The 19,074-nt window shown below is 45.3% G+C and overlaps 1 protein-coding gene and 1 non-coding gene across 7 annotated transcripts in view; one reads left to right on the plus strand and one right to left on the minus strand.

The window, feature by feature from the left end:
- The window catches only part of NCOA7 (nuclear receptor coactivator 7), a 94,402-nt gene extending 83,331 nt beyond the window's left edge, over positions 1-11,071 (minus strand). The window contains exon 1 of one of the 6 annotated variants that reach the window (XM_048065604.2): positions 10,915-11,071. The gene's annotated coding sequence lies outside the window, so the exon portion shown is untranslated. Of the gene's footprint in view, positions 1-5,821; positions 6,292-6,366; positions 6,502-6,539; positions 6,644-6,668; positions 6,791-10,914 lie in introns of those variants that run through there. The other 5 variants (XM_066994318.1, XM_066994319.1, XM_048065605.2 and 2 more) reach the window with 5 other exon arrangements.
- Positions 11,072-13,144: 2,073 nt separating this feature from the next.
- TRNAE-CUC (transfer RNA glutamic acid (anticodon CUC)) lies at positions 13,145-13,216 on the plus strand. Its single transcript has one exon. It is a non-coding gene; the product is annotated as a tRNA-Glu (tRNA).
- Positions 13,217-19,074: the final 5,858 nt, after the last annotated feature.

Genomic DNA, 19,074 nt, shown 5'->3' on the forward strand with positions numbered 1-19,074 from the left:
GGTGGTATGTGGCATGAGCTTTCCATGGGTCAACATAGCTTTTCTGAGCTATCTGCTTGCTGAACTCAGTGAAGCAGAAAGATAAAAAGTGAAGAGAAACAGGAAGAAAGATACATTTCAGGGCCAGATAAAGTAAATTTCAATTTATAACACAGTATGCTGTCATCCTAAAGCCTTTCAGTGAGACGATAATCATCTGCAGCTCTTTCATCACCAAATGCCAAACAAACAGCATGTGGGATGAAGAAAAAATCAAAACTTAAACATCAGTTATAAAACAGTACCATGTAAAACTTTTAAGTGCAATATAATGTTGACTGCAAAGCAGTTAAGGGTTGAAAACTGTACTCAGCACTGAAGGTAAAGTCCAGATTTCAATGACATCCACGGAAATTTGGATGGATAGAGACAGAAAGATGCTCACAGGCAAAAGAGACACTTTTCAAGGCCAGTTACCATTTACGAAGGGATGACAATCATTTTGCCTAAGAAATATATTTTCTAAATTGAAACCCTCACAGAAAGAAAATGAAAAATAGCATCCAAAAATCCTATCCTGGTCCACATAACAAGATGACCACGTTACAGCTAACAAGCACAGAGAAATACTCCATCAGAAGCACCTTAAAATCACATTTATTGCTATAGGTGGCCTCTTCAGCTCTGACAGCCTGCAAACCTTGTTGGCTTTCTGATAGCATTTACACAGGTTGCCCACAGCACTGCTGTGCCTCGCTCCTGATGGAGCAGGGCTGGACTGGATTCTGCAAGGAGCAGAGCACTCCTGCTCGACAGAGCTTGGGCATTTCCTTCCCAGAAGTGAGAACAAGGAACATAATGCACCTTTCTTTCTTTTCTCATAGTCTGAAATGTGCTTCACAGACGAGAAGGACTAGGACCAATTCTCCCGGGTAACATATTTTCTCCATAACTCACTATTCGCTGCCTAAAAGCAGTTCACCAACATCCATCACTGCATCAGTCTGGTAGTTTCCTTGCCACTCTTACCCTTCGTAGAAGTATCTGGATTTCTTGTATTTATTATCCGAGTAGATTTCCAGGAGAGAACACCCACTGGGAGCTCCTAAGTTGTAAAAGCTGCCTGTTATCTGCCAGGTTCAGCCTGGGACTGAGAGCTACCACAACCGTATTCAGGAAAGGACACAGCCAGTTGACAAAACATTGAAACTTGCCACTTGACACAGTGACATCTGAGTGGGAAACTCAAAAGAAAACTAATCTCTGGCTCCTTAATCACTTTTCATGACAATGTGCTACTTGTACCAACAGAAACCACACATTACACTGCGATTTTTAAAACAAATAACCCACTTTTAAATGTATCCACTGACTGATCAGTTAGCAGCAGGGCTCCATTTGAAGGAATACAGAATTCTTGTGTTTAAGGAAACAAATATGCCCCAGCAAACAACCACATCGACATTAGCTCCACATGAGAGATTTCGCTTTCAGTCCTGCAGCAGGACACAAACACAGATGACACTGCAGGCTCCTGCCTAGCCTCTGTACGGTGATGTAATGATGCCAGCTACCTCTCACCATCTATTCACCCCTAGCAATAAGCCATGCCCACCCAACAGAGCTCAGCATCATATCCTAAAAAAAAAAAAAAAAAAGCCTACCAGTAAATCAAACAAAATTTCTTCAGCTGATCCCTAAGCACAAGGGCTGGAGAACAGAGAAAGGCACCCTTGTAATTCCTTTGCACTTCACAACTCATCTCTTAGCCGCTCGATGACTACTCAGACTGTGTGCTACTTGACCCCTCATACTTGGGCAGCAAGAGGGCCTCCCATGCCCATCAGCTGTCGCCCAGCTGTTAAACATTTGACCCATATCTGCCCAAGTGACTGGTTTACAGCAGGCAAAGTCAATCTCTCACCACACACCTGGACATGTTTCAGCACACAGGACACGCTGCTCCATAACAAAGTAGAAGTCAAAGATTTGTCCACTTGGTTTACCACCCATTGTCACCAGGATGTCACCACTCACACAACACACCTACTGGACAACTCCTGCAGGCTGGAAGCCCTAGGAGCTGGGACAGGTGGAACTGGCTGGATTTTACGGCATGCGTTATCAGAGCTGCTACCTTTAGCCATCAGTCTTCAGCAGCTTCACCGCAGAAGGCTTGATAAGAAACCAGGATGGAAAAAAAGGGAGTATGAGAAGTCAACCATTGCTTGTAGATTACAGGAAAAGTTATATATATATAATATATATTCTAAATGACATACAAACCATCTTAATATGTGAAACAATATTATACTCTTCATCATTCTTCTGAATTAGCTGAACCTCTGTGAGGAACTATCAAGAGAAACTCAAGCCATTCTCCAGCCTACCAAGCTTTACCGTGTTTGGTACAGCTACCAAAACCTGCATGCAGTATCATACTCAGCTTTACCAGAATAACTCAGGATTTCTTTGGAATCACTACAGCTATTGAAAAGCATTATACAAATGTCACTTCTCAAGCTAATGGTAAAATAAAGCCCCTGCCATCATACTGGGGGGCCACCACTTGACCAAGAGACTGTCAATTACAATGCACTAATACTACCTACTATGTTCTTTAACTTACATTTTGCACACTGACAGCTGACACAACATGCAAGCACTGCTGAGCTGCTGATACTGAATCATTCCATGTAACATCCCATACAAGCCACAACCGAGGCCAATCCCAATTAGTTTCTGAAATCACAGAATCACCTGAGCTGGCAAGAAGCCATCCACACCTCTTCCCCTCAGACGTGATGGTTCATGAACATGCATACTTCTTTTCTATTTGTGGCATTACAAAGAAAACAAACCAGAAAATAAGACAGATGGCATGTGGGACAGAAAGCAGAAAAAAAAAAAAAAAAAAAAAAACAACAGACAAGTGTAGCTGCAGAGAAGGAGCACTGTTAGAAAGGTTAAATTACTTGAAAAATGACTCAGGGAATAAATTACCTTTTCTTAAGACAAGTGTGAGTTCAAGGTAGTAGTAGCTGTCACTGTGAATTTCTGTAAAACAAAGCTGTGATTTCCTCTAACTGGTGCGCTGGGACAGCTCCTTGTCTGCCCTAAGTCTTAGATTTTGGTGAAATGGCTCTCAGGTATCTACAGAAACACTGAAGGGAGATTCCCCAAATCAGTCACTAATAGGTGAAACTACTGTAAGAAAACTTGCATTCTAGAAATATATAATTCCTATTATTAAAAGGCTTTTAAAACCTGCTAAATAGAAAGGGAATCAAACAATCCGAATTTGACACTGCAAATAAGAAGGTAAACACAAATCTTGCCTGTATAGAGAGAGATTCTGATGCTTTCTGTTCTTGTGAACTTGGCTGGTTCTCAGAAGGAACTACATTTAGCTTATCAAACGGGAGGCCTGATGCTCAATCACAACACGTGCTACAGGAAACAGAACAACTGAAAGCTGGGAACAGCTTCATCCAGCTGACAAGGTCACAGGACCACACAAGACATGGAGTCCGAGGCATACAACTGAAAGCTCAGCACACATTTTAAAAGCAAGATAAGTGATGATCAGAAAGGTTTGTTAAGATTATGATGTATACCATATCCATTAAAAGCTCCAAGTTTAAGCCAAACTTCTTCCTAGAAGACAAGAACTTGTCATGAAATCACAGCTTATGTCTTCAGTGAGTATAGGCTCATCACTGGCTCACAATGTGGTGCCAAACTGAAACACGGATATGAGCTCTGCAAGTTTGGCCAGAGACTGGGAGCAGCACTGGTGTGAGAGCAGAGCACTGCACCGCGAGTAACTCACCCTTCCCAGCACCTTTTTACTAGCTTCTGCATTGCGACCCATCATGAGGCCCTGACACACCCTACAAAGCCTGCCTGCACACCGTCCTTCTGCAGTCAACAACAGAAATTGCAGATTCATAACTAAGGGCCCCTGGACCGCTGCAGAGTGCTGCCGACTTCAAAACAGAACAAGCAGTTCCTCATCAGCATCTTTCGGCTGCAGCTCTGCTGCTTACACCTGCTTGATATTTTGATCAAGAACAAAGAAGTATGGCTTTCCACCCACAATCAGAAGAGTTTGCAAAGACAAGGGGGAAAAATACCCCCATATGTGTGTTTAATGTGTCAATCTGAAACAATGTGTTTGTAGCAGGAATATAATCCCTCTGGTTTGCTGTGAACCTTGTCACTGCCTCACTATTTCATGAATCAGGCTAGGGAGAAATGACTTGGGGATAAGTAAACCAGTCGGACCTCAAATAAAGAAAGAAATCTGAAAACTTGTTTCTCCTACCCTCATATTTTCTTCCTTGTCAACGGAGCCCCTCAGTGAGTTCTCTCAGTGTTGACTTCACTCCTCAGCTGTAGAGTTGTTTCCTCTTTTAGGAAGAATGATACTAACCCACATGGAGTCCCTGAAGCAGCAGCACCATTTGTGTGTTTTCCTCTTCCACAACAAAGCTGACCCCGAGGCTGAGCTCTCACACAGCAGGGAGCAAGAAATGATGAGCTCAGAGGTCGGCTGGCATCTTCACCCTCCGCGCTGTACCAGCAGGCAGATGCTTCATCAAAATAAGAGCTGAGCCGGTAAAGCCTCAGACGTGTTTGGCTTATTGATCGTGGGGAGGAAGAGATTTGTCACTCTGTCACTCCTTGGATGGCCACACCAGATTCACTCAGCCTGCAGAGCTGAGGTAACACAACCGACTGCTGAACAGTCCCTCGATGCGAAGGGCACAAGTCAGGTGCAAGATAAGGAGTTTTACCGTTTCTGTTGCTGGTGGTGGTTATACTCTAACTTTCCTGCACTGCCTACTAGAAAGCACAGGGCAAACGAGACCCTTCATCCTCCATCTAAATCATAACTGTCTTCTGTAAAAACCTCCAGCTGCCTGGAGCAGCAATTTCTTGCATCAGATCGTGCTCCAGAGGGTTACAGTAATTTCTGCCTTTGGCAAGCTCACCCGGATTGGTGACTGCACGGAGCCGCTGTAGCTGCCATACCTATCTATAGGATGTTCACAGCTTTGTTCATAACCTTTTTAAAGAAATGTTATTCTCCGAGACAAATTACTTTCCAATGATTTCAACTTTATTTAAACAGACAGAGACTTATTCCCTGATACTGTAAAACATTTGCAAGTTGTCCACTTAAGAGAAGTCAGGATCCTAAGCTAGGCAAATATTTACAGAAGCAATCCCTAGCCAACCTGAGTCTTCTCTTTCAAAATCCTGGATACATAAAACAACAAAGCAGTGCTCCTATCCAACAGGACAAGGACCGTTCCAATCAACTCTGAGTCACTTCAGCTCCAAAGGGAAATATTTATCATTTCAGCAGTAGATGTGGCAAATCAAAACCAGAACGTGGCCGTTGATACAGTGAAAGCACAAGAGAACAGCCCACTGGGCAAAGGCAAGGCCTGAGCCTCACAGACCTGACTTTACAACTTAGATAAATTAAGTTTTCTGGAAGTGTGCCTTTTTATATCATAATATACAATAACAACAACAGTACTGAATTTAATTGAAGTACAGAATTTCCTTCAAACTCAAGATTTTGCTTCACTTAAAAAAAAAAAAAGGAAAGGAAAGCCATTAAAAAGCATTTTGTGTCTACAAGCAGTCCCATCAACTTCATTACAGCTCTTCACAGGACCCAAGTTACTTATGGGCTTAGATCCTTACTACCGTTTGTTTAGATCCTTACAACTGTTTGTTTATATTTATGGCCATCATCCAGGTAAAAGGGTGAAAGAGGGCACAGCCTACAGCCCACTAAACGTACATATTTTGAACCATGACTTACACTTAAAGACATCTACTCCTGATGAAGTAGCTTTCATTCGGAAGCCATAAAAGCGCGTGCATTTTCTTGGTGTTTTCTGTTGCGTTCTCCATCACTTTCTCAAAGACCGAGTGGGTACACAAAAAGATGCATACACACGCATCCAAAAAGCAGTACGTGCATAACATAACATCCACCCTGTGTAAACACCTGCTTATACGACAGGCTGCAAGGGTTCTCCAACAAGCGTTTTAAGCATCACCCCAGCGCAGGCCCTCCGCCGGGCTGGCGGCCCCTCGCAGCACGCCGTGACCAATTAACGCGCACCCAATTAACCCGTTACCGCTACCACCAGAGACGCCTGACGACCCAGCGGGCTCCCGGTAATCGCGGCGTGGGAAGCAAACGCCGGCCGGCAGGCTGTCCCCCGGCGCAGGCACCCATCCGTCCCCTCGCTCCGCCGCCCGGGGGCCGCCCGGCCGCGCATCCCCGGGTCCCGCGGCACCCACCAGCCCCCGGCCGGCCCCACCCGGAGCAGCGCCAGCAAGGCGGGACCGGGAACGAACCGAGGGCGAGCCTGGAACGTTCCAGCAATCCGCGGCGAGGTCCGGCGGGGCTCGCGCCCGAGAGCCGGAGGAGCCCGGCCCCAGTGCCGGCGGGCAGGGGCGCCGCCGCGGGCCCGCCTCGGGGAGACGCCCGCCCCCTCCCTGCCTCCCTCCCGGCCCGGGGCTCCCCTCACCTCCCCTCCCGCTCCCGCTCCGCAGCTCCGCCGCACGCCTGCGGCCGGCCCTGCCCGCCCCGTGTCTCCTCCTCCTCCTCCGGCCGCCCCCGGCCTCCCCGCCTCCCCGGCACCCCCGGCCGGCCGCACCTGCAGGGCGGCGGCATGGCGGCCCCGCTCCCCGCTCGGCCACGGCTCGGCTCGGCCTGGCCCGGCCCGCGGCTCCGCCCCGCCGCAGCTCAGGGCGCAGAGCAGGGGGCGCGGCCCGGCCGAGGCCGCGGGAGGGGAGCGGGGCCCTGCCTGGGCACGGGGGGCTGCCACCGGGCCGGGCGTCGCGTGAGGAAGGCCGAGCTCCGGCCTTTGCCTCCGTAGGAGGGGTTTTAAGGACGATGCGGAAACAGCGCTTCGGGATACTGGGGTTAACCGAAGCCTTTCGACCCTTGGGAAACGGGGATGCCCGCAAACTTTATCTCTTGTCTCCACGCTCTTGGCGCGCAGGCTCCTTCGCAAACACACCCAAAGCCCAAAACAAAACCCGCCCTAGTTATCAGAAGCTCCGTTCCCTTACCTTAGATCACTCAGGGTAACCCCTCCAGACCTTACTGCTGGCCTAAACAAGATCTCGCTTCGTATCCATCCCCTCCTTCAGTCCGTAACCAGTCTGAAAGACTGCAAAGCCCAGGGAAGGGCCCTCGGTATTACAGCACTGTTAAATCCCAAGTTGTACAAGACAGGCAGATACATGCATTCATAAAAATTTAATTGTATAAACACGCATACAGACAATAAAAAGACGTGCAAAAATAAAACAGCAAGTACTGTGCGCGCATCTGAAAAATCATTGTTCTTAATAGTTATGGTGTTAATATTAGAACTTGTTGGATGTATTAGAGAGGTGTTTGTCACAGGCATATTTTTTAACCTAACTGCTGTTTAAAGACCCCTCTCAAAATCATGTATGTTGATTCCAGGTGTGAATGCAACTCTAATATGGATATGCAGCCATGTCCCCCCACTACCACCACCCTACTCATAGCATAGGCTTTCTGCCGCTCAGTGTCAATACTGGGTCAAAAATACTAAATTTGCTGCTGTATTTTCAGCTAAAATTGAAGTTTGTACCTGTTTTTTTTTGTTTGTTTGTTTGTTTGTTTTCTTTCTTTCCCTGAAACGTTTGGCAAGATACAGATTTTCTTTAACACACAGTCTCCACCTTAGAGGATACATTTTCATAGCATACTGAATTTACTACATCTTATACCTGCATTATTACCCAGGCAAAAGATGGCCAATCCCAAAGTTACATCAGCTAAAACCACAAAGAGCTCTCTAACACAACATAGAAGAATGGGGCTATGCTCCCAGGTACCCCTCAGGTACTGTGTAGATAACAAAATTTGGGGAAAAAAAAAAAAAAAAAAGAGAGAGAAAGAGACAGAAAACTGCAGGCCTAAAATAGTACCACTTACCTGACTTCTTTTGGGTTTGCCGAATTGCAATAGAAGATACACAGCCCTATCCATCAAAGTTGTGGAAAACCTACTTAATCTCCTAGCTGAACTTAAATGACAATGACAGTGACTAACACCTTATTTTAGCTCCAGGAAAAGTTGTCTCTGTCCCTGTCCATCGTCATTCCAAGCACATCAGCTGTATTGTCTTGTGTAGGAAACTCTGTGAGGGTGATGCTTAGATTCCACACAGCAGACAAAGTAACTACACATTTCTTTTCAGTATTTACATTGCCCCAAGCATTTTAAATGTATATTCCAGCTACAGGTATTCGGAAGAAATCATTCAAGCTCCTGTCACAGCAGCAGAATGAGCATGCTGAGGCTGGAACAGAAGCATGTCACAAGTTCTGGTTACAGCACTGTGGGATATTGCCTGGGGTTCAAGGCAGAGAGTGAGTGTCGTTGGAAGAACCTGTGTGACTGGATCTAACAAACCATTTCATTTAACTGAGCCTGGAAGTAAGCGGTACTGTTTGACTATCTGTTACAATGATGATCATGATATATAGGTATAGGTAGAGATACAAATACACATCACCTTTGAAACAAAATTTAGTTTTTACCTCTGTATAGCACAGATGATAGAAGACAGTCTGAATGATTTGCTCTTTCCCATGGTAATATATCCCTGTGGCAATTATTTTGAATAAAAATGATCTGATGCTGTTTAATTCATGGTCTCTGTGATACTAAAACTTAGAATATCCTTATCCAAGAAAATCTTAAATTCAGGTTGCTCATTCATTTCAGGATCAGACAAATTTGTTTTATCGCTGATTGTGCTACTCTGGAGGCGATGAAAATGCAAGTTTGCTTTTTAATCACTTCCAAATTGAGAATTTTAACCCCAGGAAAAGATTTCTTACACAAACTCACATGCGTAATAACACGTGGAAGACAGAATAGACTTGGGATATTTCAGTACAGTATCTGAATGGGTTTTGATCTCCCACTGAATACCCACAGCAGCGTATATCGATAGAACTGCATACATTGCACAGAATAAAATTGTCACAGATACTGACAGTAAGTTTATGGCCTGCACTCAGATCAGCTTAGCCAGTATCAGAAAAAAGAAACAATTGCTCATGCATGGTTCATGTCCTCTTTTTTTAAACATCTGCATCTGTTAGCTTATTGCTCATTTGTTTGAGGAAGATAACCTGCAGTAAAGAATTACGCTGATGAGCCTGAATACCGTTAACAGCCCAGTTTTGAAAAGGTATAAAAATAAATGTAGATGGATGTTTTCTATTCCCATTAACAGTCATCCTGGTCTTTCCCAAGAATTCTTATCATTTTTCACTATGAAATAGTCACTAAATTAGTTTCGTACAGGCAGTCTTTTATGCCTAGTTGAGGTTCTGCTTAATACTACCATGCACTGGGGGCCGACTTCTGTAACAACAAATTGTTATTTTTAGCTTGGTTTCAGTTGATGCAAAGAGGAATTTTGCAAGTCTCCCCAGCTAGCCCTGTAGTTTTGAATCAATTGCCTAGATTTAAAACAATTTAACAGACAGGGGTATTGAAAATTTCTACGACTTTCACAAAAGTGAAACAGAAAACGACCAGAGCTTGAAAATCTGTGAGAAGTTCTCCCCACGTTATTGTTTACCAGTTTCTACTGTCTAGTACAGCAAAACAGTAGATTATTCCAAAATGCTCTCTAGAAGAGACTGTGAAAGAAAAAGGATTTGTTCACATACATGAGGAGATAATAAAAAGTCTTATTTGTTTCAGCTAAGGTATTTTGTTGAGCTCTGTGAGAACACTTGATGAAGCACCCCACTGCCATACCTGATCCCAGACCCCGGGATAACATACATTATAATACAGGATAGAAGTAAAAGCTGACACAGGTCTCCCTGGATCAAGAACAGTGTCAGAAGAATGGAAGATCAAGGGAGGCAGTAGTAGAACTTGAAAAAATATTCAGAAAAATATTGTTGGTGAGTTACTCCTCTATTTTTCATGAGAGTCTTTAAAATATTTTCTATTTGTAAATAGTAAATAACTAGTCCACACAGTATTAAGACATGACACTGCAAATTCTCACATACTGCCCCCTACCTCTGTTGAAAATAAACTGCAAGAAGATAGAGCAAGTCACCTTAGAGCTTCTAAAATTAAATGGTCTTTGAGCTAGGAATATCAGAATTGCTGTAAAATTTGGAAAACTTGTTTTGAGATTCTCTTTAAAATTCATTTCATAAAAACAATATTATGATGAAAACAGCTACAAGAAATCCAAGCTACATTTTTTTTCCCAGAATATGTGTATAAACTATCGGTTAGGTAACCATTCTGAACATACATAGAATTAAGCATAAAATAGCAAAAGACAGTACAGCATTTTTCCTTCACGCTCCTCTCCATCTCCCCAAAACTGGGATAATGCACATTTGAAACCTGGATAACTTAAAGAAGAAAAACTGATGCCAAGACTTTCCAGATCAAATAAACAGCTGGGGAAAGAGAAGAGTGATAAATGCACACATTACACATAATTATGAATAATGTTTACAGTGCCTGTGCACATCAAGGATTTTCCCTACTACTGAAGTGGGTACCCCAGCTACTAAAGACAATTTGTACTTACCATTGTATAGAAGAAACATATCCAAATAAAAGACTTTCAGTAAATTAACACATTACTTTGATGTCATTCTTACTCATTTTTACCTAGTAAGCCTGCTGTCACACATCAATTAACAAGGCAAATTAGAGTATAACAATACCTAATACATTCATATGGAACAGAAAAGTTAATCGCATGCTGTTTACAGCTGGCAGCTAAAGTAAGGGCTCTGATTTTTCATCTTTAAATACCCGACTCTGAAGTCTGGGGTACAGAGCCTCTGACACTGAGTGCTACTCACTTGGCGTTACTGACACACAGCCATCCGGTCGTGTTAGGTGACAAGGAGCATCGCTCTCTGACATCCCTCCCCTGGGGCTCTCAGGACGATCGTTCTTCTCCAGCTGGCATCGCAGGGACGCAGGCACAGGCAGCGGCTGCTTCTGCGCGGGCAGGAGGCTGAATCGCTGACAGCTTCACTGATGGGTTTCTCTATCGCATGTAGGAAGCCAGAGAAGAGGCACAATCTTTTGTCAGCGCACATGACTTGTACGGAAAAGAAAGCCTTTTCTAAAAATTACGACATACCCTGTGACTCTCCGTGCTATTTTCCTGGTGGTCATGGGGTCTGTCCCCTCACCACTACAGCCTGGGTTCACACCCTGGAAAAGATTTCTTATTTCGGTGAAGCTTCTCTTGTACATACATTCAAGTTTTCAATACCCTTACAGCTGCAATCAGGGATTCTTTCACCGATAAAAAGAAATTTCATCATATTATTGCACATTCATGTGGACCTACCCTAGTTTTAAAGCACCTGCCCTGAGTGCTGTTAGCATCATAGCCACTCTGTAGCTCTGAATTCTGTACCCCTCCAAAAGCCTCTCTTGGGGTGACGGTAAGTGCTTGGGGTGGAGGAGCCTGTGCTGTTAACAGACGCCATGGAGCTGGTTAAGCATGCAAATGTATTTAATCCAGCTCGGTTCCTGTGGTTTAGAACTACCTTAATATTTAGCTGTTGTTCCTGTCCTGCTCTGGGGCCAAAATAATCACTGTGTTTACAATGGCACATTTACCCTTGGCTCACATTGGCGTGAAACCAGGTCCCACGTGGTCTTTCTCTTCAACGAGGGGCACTGGTGACCTGCTGGGACCAGGGACTCTCTCACCTGGCCACGTCCCTGTCTTTCTGTATGTCTCTGGCCACAGTGGCACCTCAATCTGATCTGCTGTCTGCCTCCAGCACTCCTCAGCTTTGTCCCCTCAAGGATGAAAATGCCTCGGTCTTACCGAAGAAGCTGCTATCAACATGCGCATGTGAAATGCAGTTCTTGCAGTGTGTAAGACTCTGTGCAATGGGGCCTAATCCTAACGTTACAGTTTTATAAGTTACCTACAACACTGCATACTAAAATCAATCAGCTTGGACAAAAGCAAGCTCCATCTCAATCCAAGTGCACACTGCGTTCAAGCCTGCTCAGAGAGGTTTGGGCTGAAACGAACCATTGACTCTGCTGGGACTTGGTAAGGCTGAAACCAACACCCCAAGCGCCTGAGCACACCCCTGAGGACGTGGGAGTCCTTCACGTTTGCTTTCTGACTCTAAGGCTGTTAAAGATAAGCTAAGGCATATTTGCAGAATCCACAAGCGTAAAGTCTGAAGCTTATCTTTCTTAATGTGGGAAAGGTTTCTTGTATAATGAATTTCAGAGCCAGAGGGTTTGAGAACTGGCGATTTGCTCGTACAGAGCAAACCCTCTCATATTATGGACATGGCTTACATAGAGGAAACTACTTTCTGTTAGCATAGCTTACAGCTCTGCGTTGCTTATGAAATCACCACGCCAGAGGGAGAAGCAGATGCAGTCTGCATCTATGGCCGAGTTTTCACTCATCTCATAGAAATATTACCAAAACCAGAGGGGTCACCCATTCTTATCTGTCACATCGGGGTGTCCTGAAATAGCACAGAGGACAGCACGTCTCCTTTCTCCCCCATCTCGGGTCTAGATTTGTGGCCCAGGGCACACTGCTGACGAGGCCTTCTCTTTTTAGGAAGGGCACGAACAGGCATCATGAAATAAGGGAAAACAAACAGTGATGCACTTTGCACAAGGTATGCTGAAGCCTTTTTATTTGTATTTTTAAACATAGTTTTGACAAATACTCCTGTGACACTTTCCCCTAGGCACAGGAGGAGGAGGAGGAGGAGGACTCACCGCTCCCTCCTCCCTCAGACGCTGCCTGGTGGCGCTTTGGCCCCGGCACGCGCCCCCACACCTCCCCGGGGAGCGCCGTGCCCGCCGCCATCCCGCCCCGCCCCGCCCGGCGCCCGCCGTGCCCCGCTGCCCTCCCCGCACCCCCTCCCGCGGGGTGCAGTGGAACGTCCCTGCCTTACGCACAGCTGCCGCCGGGCCTTGGTACGGTCCGGAAGGGGGGGAGCAGGGGAGATCCCGGCAAGAAGGCAGGACGAAGGGGCGTGGCCTTGCGGATAAGGTCTTGGGGAAGGAGTTGAAGACTGGTCCCAGCGTTCCCTGGTGGTCTAGTGGTTAGGATTCGGCGCTCTCACCGCCGCGGCCCGGGTTCGATTCCCGGTCAGGGAAGAAGTTATTTTTCTCCGTAACTTTATTACTTCTCTCTGTGCCTTCCGTTTTGCTTTCACAGTTCAAGGAACATCCAGTCCTGCCTTCACAAAAATGTCTCTGCGATACTATACGATATTCCCACATGCAGAGTTTTTAGTACCCAATGGGTGGTGCTGTTGGCCAGCACGTAGAAATACAGTATTTTCCTTTTTTTGCCTGCTCTGGCAGGTAAGGGTGCTCCCACACCCACACAGGTGAGCGGTCACTTGGTGCCCTCATGGGCTGTGCCAGTGGGGACCCAGGTGAAACGGGGTGCTGACCCCATGGCTGCCCCCGCCATGCACAGGGCTTGTGGCCTTGGAGGAGCTTTGTCCCCTGCCCCTCTGCTGGCCGTGCCTCTCCCTGCTGCCTCCACACCTGAAGAACAGGCCATGGTGTGCGGGGTTAGAGAGGGGCAGGACCTCTTCGTTTGTGTTGGGGCAGTGCCTGTCGCAGGTAAGAGGAGAAATGTTAGCTTGGGCTGCGGAGCAGAGGCTAGCACGCCTGGCAGGATCCTCCCCACTGCCAGGAGCATGCCTCAGGCCTCGCATCCCCCAGATGACTCCTTCGTGTTGGCAGGCCGTGCTGTACACCGGAGGACTTTGCTGTCATGTGAAGGCACCCCTGGAAATAATGGCTTTGGCTGCCTTTGCCCAGGTGTGCTGTAGGAGTGCTGCAGGCTGGGCCACCCTCCAGTCCTGACGGGAGCATCTCATGAGAAACCTTGAGCTCTTCCACTCTATTTTTAACAACAGAAGAGCTCCAAGGGGGCGCAATGGGATGGGCTCTCCTTTGCTTTAAGGAAGAAAACAAACAGTCAAAAGGGCTGTCCTCACCCTTTTCGTATTAAGAAAAGCTGTCTAATAATAGTGTGGGTGATGGAGCACTGTTTGCGGGTGACGTAGCACTGGCACAGGTAGCACAGAGAGGCTGTGGAGCCTCCCTCTTTGGAGATCTTCCAAAGCTGCCTGGACATGGTCCTGGGCACCCTGCTCTGGGTGTCCCTTCTTGGCAGGGTGCTGGACCAGATGGCCTCCAGAGGGCCCTTCCAACCTCATCCATTCTGCGATTCTGTCAATAGTTAAGCACTGGGACCGAAGGATATAAGCTAAGGAATTATATCATCCCCGTGACTGGAGGCTGTTAAAAGCAGGCTCTGTGAGAAGCTCATCAAGGGTCTTTCACAGGCTCAGTGGGTCTCCTGAGGCCTGAGTTTGTTTTTTCATCTTGGACCTTCCTCTATCATTAACAGTTTACTTGAATTGCTCTGAGATATCCATGTGAGAGCTCTTAGACTTCTCCCTCTATCTTTGGTCTCAGTGAAATGTGTTACGAAGTTGGTGGAAGAAGTTGCTGTTTTCTATTTCAGAAAATTACCGGCCACTTTAGAAGCAGGCAAAGTGAATTTCAGGTAATGACTATCTTCCAGAAAAGGTTTAGGTATGGTTTTACAGAGTAATAACAAAAAAAATTTCCTTTGCTTTTAACTCAGTTTTTGTAGTGGTATGTTTGCATGCTTTTAGCAGCATGAGCCCTGCTTTAAAGTAATTTGAGAAAGGTTAATCATATGCAAGATTTTAAACACTTGGAAAAAATCACCAAAATAGCTCTTGCAGACAAAGAAAGAGTACAGTTTCCAGTGTTTTACTATAAACGGAAACATAACTTTTCCAAAGCCTTTTCAGTCCAGTGCCAGACCTGAATCTTGCCACTGAACGTCAGAGGATGAACATCCACCTTGCAACAAGTGGAAACCAGCCCTCTTTCTGGTTTACTAATGCTTCGGGTTTGAACTGAAAAGACTCCAGGATAAGTGTTCATCTTCACCATGGGCCAAACTGTTGTGGTGGTAAAATCATAAATTTTTAAGATTTGAGAGGCCTGGCCAAGAAGTTTGCGCTAACTAAGAGGTTATTCCTTTCAGCTGAAGGCTGGAAGCCTCTGATTGTTTCCAGGCCCCACTTCTAAGCTGAGCTAGCACCGGCTCTGCCACTCCGACAGACTCCTTCCTCCAAGAGCCATCTTGCCATATGCCACACCACCATGTCTTCACTGCTTCATCCCTTCTTAACTACTCCTAGGGATGGGTGCTTGGCCTTGTTAACATTGGAACAGTCGTTTTTCTTCATCTTTTTTTTTTCTTTTTTTTATTTTTTCTTTTTTTTTTCCCCCCTGAAGTAGCATGTAGATCAGATCTATGCAATTCCTGAGCAGAGAACAGGGGAGCAGAGGGGGGAGATGCTGCCTGGATGTGCTGTCACTACGGTCATAGTTCATAAAGCTTCTGTCTGATCTGTCTTAATTTGCACTTACATTATTACACACTTGGATTACCGATATTCTTTGACACAGTTACGGGGGTTTTAAGATTGTCTCCCTGTTTCATGTTCTTCAGATTAACATGGTAGAGGGAAGGAGCAGGGTACTCGTTTTAAGAGATGGAAGAAGAATCTCTCCTACATTCTTTTTTTTTTTTTTTTTTTGTAATAATAGGTAACTCATGACAGTGGAATGCAGAATTCCCAGACAAGGTGGGCTGTTTTGCAGAGGACAGGCAGTGCAACGAAAGACGCATTACAGGAGCAATCTGGCTCATATCCGCACAGGCTAACAAATTGGTGTTTCAAAATACAAGATCAATATATGTATGTATGTATGTATTTATTTATTTATTTTTAATTATTGTTTGAAATGTCACATTCTCAAAGTGTAGCTGAATTTGCTCCCAACTATGATACATTCTGAGATACTGGATCTCTCAAATATTTTTACTTTCACTTATGTTCTTACTCAAAAGCTTGATCAATTGCCTCCTGTCTCACAGCAAAGATCAGTGGGAATACACGACAGTAGAAATACGGAAGGTAAAGAGAACAATACCTTAAGTATAGATCATTTTAACCAGCAGCTGAGTATCTAGTTAAGACTCTTACCTCTTAGTTTTTATATCTTATTAGAAAATTTGGAAAATAGGAGCTTTCAGATCCAAACTTGATCTTTTATCTCTGACATTAACTTTTCTTTTTGGCTACCTATTTTAAGTTATAGCACTATATTAATTCAGTTTCTTAAGTTTTTCCAATCTTACATTAAATATTTTGCCTGTGTTGAGCATAAAACTTTGCACAACTGACTATTTAGAAAATGAAAGCTCCCAGTGTTTTTCTAAAGGCATATTTTCTACTTGTCCTCATATTCATATTGCACTTTTGTTTGAAGCATACATGGTCGTGTATTTATTGGATTTATTCTGCTCCCATGACATTCAGGTGGCAACTTATCTTTTTTTTTTTTTTTTGTGGAAATAAATGATGAAGTAAAACGTCACGCTGCACTCTTAAGGGAAACGATCTTCTGCTTGTTGATAAAAATCTCCTTTTAATATGCCACGAGGTGGCATCCTAGTTGCATGTCTTCCACGGTCTCGCACCCAGCCTCCCAACCCAGCTGCAGTTCAGATTTCAAACAATTTCATAAGTTAACAATACACCCATTCAATTGTAATAAGCTGTGAGGTAATGAAGGCTTTGTATTTGCTGATAAAGCAACTTCATGTACAGATGAAGCTGTCGTTAAGTGAAATCCTAAGCAACATATTTCCTTCTCTTCCATCTTCTTTCCATCGTGTCTTTCTACCTGGAGATTTGGAACAGAAGGAAGTGCAGAAAGTCTGCGCCGAGGCAGAGGAGGGAAACACCATTTCTGCATCCTGGGTAGGTGGGCATCGTGATCAGCTGCCTGGGGAGGCGAGAAGGGTCCGGGTCTGGTTTGGTTCCTTCTGCACTGATCCACCGGGCCAGGGGACCACGGAGCCGGCTGTGCTGTGACACGAGTGCCGTTGTCACCATGGCAGTCAACGGACACAAACAAGGCAAAGTGCTTATTAGATAAGCTGCTGGAGATGGAAGGAAGAGAAAAAAAGAAAAACACAAAAGATGTTGTCAAGCACACAACCTCTTCTCCAGACTTTTTTTTTTTTTTTTTTCCCTCCCAACATCATTTCTGTAATATACTACTGGCTTGCAAGTGTAAATCTTTCTCCTAAATACAGATTTGATATGTAACACTTCCTGGCCAGTAAGATAAAATAAAAAAGCATAGCAATCTCATTTTAAATACTACTATGATCGTCACTGCAGAACTACAGTTGGAAAACCTACTCTGAATCATAATTTAAAAGAAATGGTTTTATTCAAAAGAAGGCATCTTATTTAAGGTGATGTTAATGAAAGTCCAATGCAGATTTAATTACCTCAGGCAGCTCTAGATAATACTATCCAAGGGCCATTTTCCAAGAAGTGTTTTCACAGGAGCAATTGCCATGTCCTATTAAGAAGTGCTCTGATCATGAAATTATGAAAGCTCTGACCCTTTTAAATGCCTGAACTTTTTCAGTTGCTCACTGAAAATCTGCTTTCTAGATCTGTTTTATGACTGCCTTGTGGCTACAGTCAATCATTACCTTCTGCTTTTCCATGCTTTGTTTCCCATGTGGTCTTTTGATTAATCACATTTTAGTAAACTATATTGACAATGTATTGTGCTGAGCCTAATCTTTGTCTAGCTGGCAGGAAAACAAGAGCTGGGAGGTGCCAGCTTCCCCCGAAAGCTGGAAAATAATAACAGGCTATAAATTGATATTGCAACACATGCTCTGCCTTGTGCTGCTGCCTGCTGCGTGGGACAGGGGATAGCAGTGACCCAGGCGAGGCCGGCAGGGCTGGCGGAGCGTGGCCACGGCAGGGAGCCTTCTGCAGCTCCGCCGCCGAGAGGCCGAACGCCCGGGCTGGCCCCGCGTCCCGCGCAAGGGATTTTTCTCACAAACAACAACTCCACGTTGCAGAAACCGTGTGAACTGTACTGCGTAAGCTGCGGTTCTGCACAAGTGGTCCAGCAAAATAAATGAAAGAAATGGGTTGGGTTTCCCTCTGTTCAGAGAAGAGACTGCCTGGCAAATTAGAGCAGGGCGAAGTTTTGCAGTACGTAGTCGTCAGTTTGCTCGTCCTCTGCCCCAAGCTGGGCAGAAAATCCCAGCTCCCGGTTTGTTTGGATGAGGGTCTTGGGTCAATGGAAGTGGAGCATCCTGCTGCATCCCGCCAGGTGGTTTCCATCCCCCCAGCCATACCGCGTGCATCTCCTGGTAAGAAAGCGGGCTGAGGCTGAGTGTGAAGCACGTGCAGTGATAACAAGCTCCTACCACCGCCAGTCCTCCGCCTGCTGCGAGGTCGCAGAGTGCCTGCATGCATGCAAACCCCAGCTGGGAAGGGCTCACGTGTAGGCTTCCCACCGTGACCTGCCCAAGGTCGTGTTTGGAAGAGCAAAGCATGGAGGGAGCTGCTGGTGGCTCCGGCTGTGCACGCTGGGTGTGTTCTTGGTGGCTGCATGCAAGTATGGGTAGCCTGCACTTTTGAAAACAAAGTACTTTAACGCCTTTAGCACCTACAGCCTACACCTACACCTACAGTTTGCTGATCTTGCTTTAAGACTGAAAAATAAAAATAATAAATCAATGGTTAAAAAATTTTAATGAATTCTGCTTCTCTTCTGGACGTGTGATTTCAAGGGGATTTTTCCTCCATGTCATCCCTTGTATCATCAGAAATTTGCCTCCCTCACAAGCAGCTTGGCTCTAGGACAGCTACGGCCTTCAGTTAACTGGAGCCTTATGGTGAGGGCCAGAAACTCCAGTTAGGAGTGCTGACGCTATGAACAGGGATTTGAAGGAAATCTCTTCCCTGGAGTCTGACATCTAATTTGACAAGATCAAGGACAAGAAACTAAATAACATTATCCCTACTGTACCGCAGGGCAGCCAGGAAGCAGACAAACAGTTGCAT

Source organism: Anser cygnoides, chromosome 3 (assembly GCF_040182565.1).
Source record: "Anser cygnoides isolate HZ-2024a breed goose chromosome 3, Taihu_goose_T2T_genome, whole genome shotgun sequence".
NCBI lineage: Eukaryota > Metazoa > Chordata > Aves > Anseriformes > Anatidae > Anser > Anser cygnoides.